This window comes from Mytilus galloprovincialis, chromosome 5, assembly GCF_965363235.1.
Source record: "Mytilus galloprovincialis chromosome 5, xbMytGall1.hap1.1, whole genome shotgun sequence".
Taxonomy (NCBI): domain Eukaryota; kingdom Metazoa; phylum Mollusca; class Bivalvia; order Mytilida; family Mytilidae; genus Mytilus; species Mytilus galloprovincialis.
The window spans coordinates 83,508,060-83,519,210 of NC_134842.1; the positions used below are offsets into that span (position 1 = coordinate 83,508,060).

General features: G+C 31.0%; 1 long non-coding RNA gene across 1 annotated transcript; it reads left to right on the forward strand.

Annotated features, from left to right (window-relative positions):
- The first annotated feature begins 6,709 nt into the window (after positions 1–6,709).
- On the forward strand, positions 6,710–8,430 carry LOC143076543 (uncharacterized). The gene is made up of 2 exons (XR_012978689.1): positions 6,710–6,794; positions 7,955–8,430. It is a non-coding gene; the product is annotated as an uncharacterized LOC143076543 (long non-coding RNA).
- Positions 8,431–11,151: the final 2,721 nt, after the last annotated feature.

Below are 11,151 nucleotides of genomic sequence, written 5' to 3' on the forward strand. Positions count from 1 at the left end.
AATGATTTTGACAACTTATCGTCAAAGAGTGAAAACCAACTCAAGACTTTCACAAAACATATCAAAGAACAACTTAGTACTATAGAAAGCAAAATAAAACATAACAATACATCTATAGAGTCTCTACATGTGAAATCTAATTCACTTGATAAACAAGTAAAAGATTTAAATATAAACCAAATTAAAATTATGGACAAGTTGGATATTATTCAAAAATCAGTTCTATCGCACAGAGAGGAACAAGAGGATTCAATAACAGAACTTAAAGAAAAATTTCATACGTTTGAAACACAAATTATAAAGGAACATGATAAACATAAAAAAGTTAAACCAAACGTACAAGATGAGACTGCATTTTCTCTCAACAATATCCTGGACAAGCCGAAGGACATTAACAACAACGATCAAAGTATAGATAGTTCTCAAATACACCCAGGCGATGATACTAAACCAGGAACAGACATAGACAATCTCATTCTTGGTGATTCCATAATTAGAAGAATTCAAGCAAGGAGATTCAACCCATATGAATCTACAGTAATAAACTATATAAATGGGGGGGCTGACAGTTGTATAGAATATGTGCAGAAAGCCGGTTATAAATTAAATCCCAAAAAGGTACTTGTGAACATTGGAGGAAGAGACCTTCGTGGAGACGGGGTTAAAGAGGACAAATTCAAAGAGTTATTCTCTGAAATTACAAGAACATGGCCTAAATCGCAAATCTATGTTCTCCCTATACTGAAAAGGAAAGATATTCCATATGATAAAGTGCAGATGGCAAATCAAACAATACTATCTGCCAGTCAAGGCTTCAAAACTATTAGAACACTAGATCCATTCGTACCAGGAGACAATATGTACTTTGATCATGTGCACCTAAACACTACTAAAGGCATACCATCGCTTGTTAAATTTTTGAAAAAAGGTATGAACATTACACCCTCGAAAACCAATTCATCACAACCGTACAAGTCAACCACAAGACAAAGGGATCAACCCAATCAAACTACTAGACGTTATGACCACCAATATAACCAATACTCAACACATGAGGATCGTCTAACAAACGAAAGATACAAAAATTATAATAACAACCGAGTTAACAATATTCAACTCCAACCAGAGTTTCCACAATCACCACGGTTTCCGCAATCACAACCATTCAACATGAACAATAGTCAAGAACGACCACCGTTTCCACAACCACAACAATTCAACATGAATACTAGTCAACGACAACCGTTTCCACAAACAACAACATTCAACATGAACAATAATCTACATAGGGCGCCATTCCTGCAAGCACCACCAGTCAACTTACCGCCTTTGCCGTTTTATCCGTGGCCATGGGGCCAATTTAACCAACCAAGTAACCAAAATGGCTTTTCAAATTATCCGTAAACATTTGGTACAATCAGTATTATTAATTAGATATCAAAAGCTATACATGTTATAGTTGAAAAACAATTGTAATTTGGTGTACTTATTTGCCTGATAAGTCAAGATATGACTAAAAATCAATGTTTTTGGGGTTTTTTTTTTTTTTTGTTGTTGTTTTTATTTGTTCTTCTCAAATATATATATATATAAAGTATGAATATTCATAGTATAAATAAGAAAGAGGAAAAAAACACCATTGTTTCCATTCTATATTGTTTATAAAAGGAAAAGATTCCCCCCCCCCCCATTTTTATGTTATATGATAAATCATAAAAAGAAAGAAACTTCTATTAACCATTTATAGTAAAAATACAAAAAATGGATCATTTAATTCATTGTAATTTTGAAATTATCAATTCCTTGACAAAGGATCATCCAAAATCAACTCCAATTTTGTCCTTTTAACTTATACTTTAAATCATTTTACTAAAATAATGCCAAAATTTAGCTCTACTGAATATAACCTTAACATTGGCATGTGGAATATTCAAGGTTTAAATTCAGAAAAAATTTCTGATCATGCATTTGTAAATTTTGTATCAAAAATGCATATTATTAGTCTTGTTGAAACTTGGAGTGACAGTGGTAAACCTGTTGATAATATTCCTGGATTTGATTTTATATGTAATAGTACCAGGAAAAAACATAAAAGAGCCAGACGTGGTTCTGGTGGTATTTCTCTGTATGTCAGAAGTTCTATATATAAAGGTATATCCAAACTAACTTGTACTCATAATAATGCTGTATGGGTTAAACTAGATAAACATTTTTTTAATCTTAAGAATGATATTTTTATGGCTACAGTATATTTTTCACCAGAATATTCTTCTGGTTGTACAGAAGATATAAATGAAGTTTATTCAAAGTTGCTAAGAAATATTGAGCACTATAGTCAACTCGGAGATATTGTAATTCAAGGTGATTTTAATGCATACACCAATACTATTCCAGATTTTGTTATCTCTGATGAAGCAAAATTCCCAAAATCAAAAGACAATGATTATTCAATTGACTCACATAGTTTAAGAAATAATCTTGATTCAAAATCTGCAAATAAGAGTGGAAAGTTATTAATTGATTTATGTAAAGAATCCGGACTCAGAATACTGAACGGAAGAACTATTGGAGACCCTTTGGGCAAATGTACATGTATAACATATAATGGTTCCAGTCTTGTAGACTATACACTTGTGTCTTCTAATTTATTACAATGCATAGGAAACTTTAAAGTTAGTGATTTTACGCCAATATCAGATCACTGTCCTATCAGTTGCTCTTTACTTACTTGCTTTCACAAATGTAAAACTATAGAGACAAAATTAGATCCTCTCCCTGGTAAATTTATTTGGGATAACAAAGCAATTGATTGTTATACTACAAACATTCAAAACTCACATGTAAAACAAAGACTAGATGAATTTGTAAATGATAAACAGAATGATTGTAATTCAGCTGTTGAAAAATTCAACGCTATTTTGTGTGATACAGCACTTTTATCCACTAAATTTGTTCAAAAGAAAATCATGAATAGGCCTATTAAGAAAAATAAAAAAACCATGGTTCTCAGACTCTTGTCATGACCTCCATACTACAGTTAAAAAGTACTGTTTACTTGTAAATAAGTTTCCAGACAATGGATCCTATAGAAAATCATTTTACTCATTCAAATCTAAATTAAGAAGAAGGTGTAAACAAGAAGAAAGAAGTTACAAGAGTCAAATCTGTGACCAAATTTCACTAAATATGAAAAAAGACCCAAAGACATTTTGGAATTTACTTAACAAATTAAGTTCTCTTTCAGAAATAAAAGAGGAAAACAATTTTGATCAAGAATTATTTATAAACTACTTTAAAAAAATGAACAGTACTTCTAATATCCAAAACAATAAATTCCATGACATAATTATTGAAAAATTAACAGCCTTAAAAAAGACACTAAATACATGCAACTCTGACAACGAATTTAATAAACACATTCAGCCAGCTGAAATTTTAAATGCAGTTAAAACACTTAAAAATGGTAAATCATCAGCTAAAGACTTAATTTCTAACGAAATGATTAAATGCGGTATGCCAGTATTATTAGAACCCCTATTAAAACTTTTTAACCTAGTATTTATGAAAGGCAGCTTCCCAAAATTATGGAACAAAAGTCTGATTACTTTAATTCATAAAAAGGGGAACAAATCTGACCCCTCTAATTATAGAGGTATCTCATTGACTTCTAATTTGGGAAAATTATTCAATAAAATTATACACACTAGACTTATGAAGTTTATTAACACCAATAATTTGATAAGTGAAAATCAGATTGGCTTCAAAGAAAAAGCTAGAACAGCAGATCATATATTCTCATTAAAGTCTATTGTAGACAAATATAAAACTAAAAAAAAGAAAATTTTTGCAGCATTTATAGATCTGCGAAAAGCCTTTGATACTGTCTGGAGGGAGGGTTTATTCTACATTCTACTCCAAAACAGACTTCGAGGCAAACTTTTTAACGTCATCCAATCAATGTATAATGACAACAAATGCAGAATTAAATTTCAAAATGGTATTAGCCATGAATTTATATCAAATTGCGGAGTAAAACAAGGGGATGTACTTAGCCCCACTTTGTTTAATATTTATATAAATGGCCTTGTAAATGACCTTGATCATGCAAACACTCAACCAATTATTATAGGAGATGTTAAACTAACATCATTATTATATGCAGATGACATTATTTTATTGTCTGAAACCCAAGAAGGGCTACAAAATGCACTAAATGAGTTAACTAAATTTTGTTCCCTATGGAAACTTGATGTTAACAAACAAAAATCAAAAATTATAATATTCAATTCTAATGGAAAATCTCATTGTAATTATTTTAAAGTAGAAAAAGAACATCTTGAGACTGTTAAATCTATTTGTTACCTTGGAATAACTATAAATTGTTCAGGAAGTTTAAATCATTCAAAAAAAAATCTTATGGAAAAAGGAAGAAAAGCTTGGTTTAAAATTAAAAAAACAGTCTCTTTAGATAATTCCTGCAGTATGCTTGAAAAATTATTTGATACTTTAGTTGTTCCAATAACTCTTTATGGAAGTGAAGTTTGGGGTGTAAGCCAAGTGTTCAAAGATTCAGATCCATTTGAACATTTACATGTTAAATTTATTAAAGAAATTTTAGGAGTACAGTGCAAAACAACAAATGTAGCCTGTTTAACTGAGACAAACAGAATCCCTTTGTACTTTAAAATTAACCTTTCAGCTATAAAATTTCTAAACCACATTGTAAACTCTCCAAACACTTTAGTCCATAAAATATATAATAATGTAGAGAAAACAAGTAAATGGGTTAACATTGTAAAAGACTGGTTAAATAAATTAGGTTTTGGTCATCTCACTTTTAATACTTTTAATTTAAAATATCACATAAATAGTATCCAACAAAGAATCTATGACCAGGCTTATCAAATTATGAATTGTTCTATCAATAAATGTGAAAAATTAAATTTCTTTTGTCATACTAAAAGAATTAGAAAAAGGCCCCCATATATTGATATATGTAAATTCAAAACCGACCGATCAGTTTTCAGTAAATTTAAACTAAGTGCGCATTCCCTAGCAATTGAAAGAGGGCGTTATACCAACATTGAAAGAAATAAACGCATTTGCTTATCCTGTAACAGACAAGAAATTGAGGATGAATACCATTTCTTCTCAATCTGTCCATGCTATAAATCATTAAGGGATACCTATATACAAAATATTAATAAAAATCTTAATTTCAATTTTATTAAATTGCAGTCCACTATAACACTAAATCATTTGACTGTACTTTTAAATAGCAGTCTACCAGTCATTATAAAAATCACCATAAAGTATATTAATGATTGTCTTTTATTAAGAACATCTGTGTAACTTTGTTTAATATGCAACCTAATTTTTGTTTGTGTTCTTTTTTATAATTGTTCATGAACATTAACAATGTGTAAACTGTTGATATTTATAGCCTTTTTCTTCTTCGCTGTGAATACCACTGTCACTCTAATATAGTTATAATCAATTTAACTATTGTCAGTTTATTGTTTTAATTTTGTATGCCATAACCATTTAATGTAAATGTGTTTGTGTGAATAAAATATTGTCTATTGTCTATTGTCTATTTTAAAATGGCGATGTACTTATTATACCAAAACAGACTTGGTAAGAAATTTTGACAGATTTCTCCAGCCTACTGGTGAAAATAAAATTGGGTAAGAAAAGATAAGATAAGAAATAACAATACAGGGTCTTTAGCTGTGTGTCTGCTGTTAACCGTGAAATCAAAGGAGGATACAAATTAATCAGATGATTTATTACCATAAATCCAATAAAACAAGAAAGCCTAAAATATAAAATGTTCATGCAGTAAAACACCAATAACTTTACATTACCATTACAAAGAAACTAACGATTGTGCCAGGGACGGATCCAGAAATTTTGATAACTTTAAAAGGGGGAGGGCACTGACTGTTACTTTCGCTCTATAGTCATGCTTCAGTGAATCCCAATATGATCCATTGCCTTCTTTGGGGAACACGAACCTCCAAAATACATGGGTGAACTTAGGTTCTATAGATGGTAAACAGTTCGGAACTTTCTGCTGTCAACATGTGGCAACCTAGCCTCAGCAGGTTTTAGTAAAATTACAAATGATGCTGGGACTATTATACTAACATAGTGAACATAAGGTTTGGCGAGCTTTTCGTGGAATATAAGAGATAGTGTTAAAAGTATTTGCATAGTATTTGCATAGTTAATAAATCCATGAGTTGATTATTATAAAAGAAAAACATATTGTTTAACCTTGGACCAATAGATCGAGTCCAAAATTTAGCCATTTCAAGGATCAACTATGCTGATAATGTAGGCTAGCACTGGCTATTATTTGTGTAGAGCTTTGTAGAGTGTGCAATTCTAAGTCACAGAGACAGTAGCAAACTTAAAATATATTTCCTAATAATATAACATGTATAATACGTCTTTAAATTCAGATTAGTAAAATCAGAGACATATAATACAATGTACGAACCCCCCTTAAATAAGCACTGTAAAAGGCAACGTTCTGGTCAAATTGTGACATTTTCTTTCAATTGTCTTGTGTAATAACAAATAGCTACATATATACACAACGGGTACAAGCCGATCCCCAGAGACATATATACACAGAGATTGGCAACTGTAACAGTGGTCAGCGAAATCTAATCCAAACATCGCATCACGCGAGACTTTAATGAGATCGCCATTTTTATTCTATCACGACAAGTACACCACCTCGCTTCGATTTTTATTTTACATCAAGCATTTCAAAACAGCATAATGTAAGTACATATTTCAATTTCGTATATGAATTACCTTGTTTTATTCAGTTTGTAGTAGTTATTAGTTAAAATATTGCGACGATTGACGTTTAATTGCAGTATATAATAAAGGAAGCTTGGCCGACATGCACGTTATGAAATTTTTTAACCCCTGTCTGTTTACACTTTATAAACTTTTCCGTCTTCAGAGAAATATTGTACCCAGCACATGCATTACTTTCCTATGACAAACTGGATTGGTATATATAGGTTGTTTTATTCATATTTTCAACCACTTTGATGCAATTTACAATTAAAAATCAGTATTATAGCGGCCATGTTTTTTTTTTTGCTTCAATATCAAGACAGGCCCCTGTCTGTTTACACTTTATAAACTTTTCCGTCTTCAGAGAATTATTGTACCCAGCACATGCATTACTTTCCTATGACATACTGGATTGGTAAATAGAGGTTTTTTTTTTCATATTTTCAACCACTTTGATGCAATTTACAATTAAAAATCAGTATTATAGTGGCCATGTTTTTTTTTTTTGCTTCAATATCAAGACAGGCCCCTGTCTGTTTACACTTTATAAACTTTTCCGTCTTCAGAGAATTATTGTACCCAGCACATGCATTACTTTCCTATGACATACTGGATTGGTATATAGAGGTTGTTTTTTTTTCATATTTTCAACCACTTTGATGCAATTTACAGTTAAAAATCAGTATTAAAGCTGTAGGCCATGGTGTTTTGCTTCAATATCAAGACAGACCCCTGTCTGTTTACACTTTATAAACTTTTCCATCTTCAGAGAATTATTGTACCCAGTACTTGCATTTCTTTCCTATGACATACTGGATTTGTGTATATAGGTTGTTTTTTTCAGATTTTCAACCACTTTGATGCAATTTACAATTAAAAATCAGTACTCAAGCTGTCGGTCATGTTAATTTTCTTCAATATAAAGACAGACCCCTGTCCATGGCTACAGGTTATAAACTTGTCCATCTTTAGAGAAAAATTGTAACCATCACATGATTTAATTTCACAAGACATACTAATACTGGATTTGGGTATAAAAATTGTTTTTTTTTCATTATTTCCACCACTTTGATGACATTTACAATTTTATATATATATTTACATTCAGTATCTGACAGCTTTTTTTTTTTAACAGGATCCTGCACGTTATAAAAGAACAAAGATGTTGATCAAATTTACCTAACAGTGCAGCATACAAGAGATAAAATATCATACATGTGCTGAATGTAGGACTCCCAAGTCTTTCTGATTGAAATTAAGAATCCCTGGCAAACAGGAACAACTATTAGTGATGACTTTATCCGAATGTGACGGCACTGTCATGTAGTGGACTGATTACTACTATCAATGTGATACTTAACAATGGTTTTGTAAGAGAGAAAATTACATGTGCTTATCCTGACTGTAAAAACACCATACTATTGTAGTTCATATGCCAAACTTGATGTACATGCATGTGTATGCGATTTTTGTGCAATTGATGGCGAGACCATTGAACTAAAAACAAATACAAGACTCTGCATTCAATCTATTGAATTTGAAGCAGAAGTGATACAGTGGCAGTTGTGCAGATGGATAAAAAAGCAAATAAATATCTTGTGTTCAACTTCATTTGTCTTCTTTATGTTTACAAAGTTTACATGTACATAGTTTTTACATACATGTACATGTATAACAATATGATGATGTAGTATGATTGCTAATGAGACAATGATTTACATGTATGACTATCATTGGAAGGCCACTCTATAATATCTTTGTACATCATGAGAATGGAAAATGCTACCCTTGTAGCATAAAGGTAGCATAATGTAAAAAAAGAGAAACTGTTCATTTATCTTACAACACCCCTGTGATATATCTTGACAGTACTAAATAGCAAAATATTTCGTTTCACAAATTCCTTCCTCTCCATGGAAAGTAACATATTTAATTGTTTACATGAAATGACAAAATGTGTAGAAAAAGAAGCAAGAAATGTCCACTCTACTACTGTACACTAGTCGCTCACATTGGTCACCATCTATGTTTGTTTCAGTCCTTTAACAAATTGTCAATGGTGCTTATTTATATTTATCTGTTTCGGTTTTCTTCTTTATAATATAACATGTTCTCATTCTGTGATCACTATTTCACCTCTCCTGTTTTGAAAAAAATGTTTATGCTAATATTTTCTGCAATAAATTGAAAGGGCACAGATGCTATGACTAAACAGAAATGTGAGGTATATGTCAATGAGACAACAACCCAACGACAACAATATTCTTTGCACATCTATGAATGTTTAAGAATTCGTGTGAAGGTCAAAAGCACATAACATGTACTTATATATCCATAACCTGGTACATGTATGTACCTATTTCTGCATTCCGTCCTAAACATAAGTTGTGTGAAGAGACCAAGCAGTTTATATGCTTATAAAAAAGCTGATATTAAAATGAATAACTGTATAACAAATTCCGGGAATGAGACTATTTTATTTAAAACAGATGACATATGTTTTAAATAAAATATATTGGTGGAAAAGGTTTAAACAGAAGCAGGAGATGTCAAGGGGTAATACAAAAAGTACAAGGTCGTGTAACACAGAGGAAAAAAATAACAAATGAAAAGAAAATAACTGCACCGAAAATTACCTTGAACAACATAAACTCACAAAAGATCGTGCACAATTTTAAATCTTTCTAATTTCAAACTCAAGTTTCACTACCCGATAGGAAAGAGTAAAGATAAGAATGTTGTAGAACTCCGGTGATCTATGAAACAAAACATTAAAATTCTACAGTTCAGCAGGGCATTTTTATGTACTTATGATACAAATTGTTTTTAATCAGAGTCTGTGATATCAAGTCTTAAAAAAACTACAAATAATGACAGATTCATATTCAATATTTCATGGCAGCAAAAATAGTGATTTCGACAACACTATAATGTACGTGCCTTAAGAAAATCAAATTTATGCAAAGGTTCCATAAATAATTTTATTCTAGGTCAAATTGACAATTAAAAATTAAAATTAAATTAAAACAGATATAAAAATCAGTTTCTCACGATACAAAATTCTACTGGCTACATATTTTTTTATATATGAAAAAGTTGCTTCATTTCTTTTTTTGACATGTTAAAAGACTTTTTGTTTTCCTGATTGAATACTAAAGTATTGGCCAGTGCTTCTGTTAAAATAAAGTTCTGGTCATGGTTAAAATAATATGTCAGAATTTGTTAAGTTTTAAAAACAATTACCAAGTAATAATCCATATAGAACTTCACCTCCGGCAAAATTCAGGTGATCGCAGGGCAATAAATTGCGTAATCGCACACCTGTGAATCAACAGTCACAACTCTAAGGGACTAATTACCGAAAAATCGGACACACATAATTTCACTGTGTAATTAAGGAGCAAACTATTGCAAAGATATGCGGTAAAGAAAAGTTTCTTGTAATAACAATTGATCATTACCAGATTTGAATTTTTAAATTATATGAAATGCAGAAAAAAATATTTTTCTCAATAAATACATAAAAATGAATATAACGATTTCAAGTATTTAAAAAAAAAAAAGAAATTATAAGATGATCTGAAATAATTTTCCCTTTGCTTTTCTTGATTATCTATCGAGGTTTTTCATCCCTGACTTGATTACATGTTCTAATATTTATCGACGAGAATCTCATCCCGAGCCGCGATCTTTCACGGGATTTCACGGAGTTGCCAATCTCTGTGTATATATGTCTCTGCCGATCCCCAAGCTGATACATACAAACTTAAAATTAATATATTGACTATATTCGATATTACAAAACAAAAGTGTTATATAGAAACCTCTGATGTTACCTGAAACAAAAATACAATTAATTATTATTATATAATACAGCAAATATAAAGACCTTGTTGATTACGTAACTTTAATTAATCAGGATATTTGATTGAATTAAGTGATTACGAGTGGCATTACCTTAGTTCACAATCATCAGACAGTTGTTGAATAAACAAACTAATGATTTCGTTTATATATACTGTTCAAATTTGTCACAAATCCCTCCATATAGTGAATATAGTTTATTCATATTTTATTATGGGGCCGGATCGACTTGGGGCCGAATCGACTTTGGCCGGTTTGACTTTGGGCCGGAACGACCTGATACCGATGGATTCATGTACCCACTATTTTGTACTTGGAAAGCGCAACGAAAGGTAAATATTATCTTACACATGTTTTAAATGGATAAAAGCAGATGCTAGTGCTATAATTTACAACCTTTTGACTTTATACCGGCGTATAACATGTCGCAAAATCGGGGTTGCATTTAAGGGTCATTTAAGAATTGAA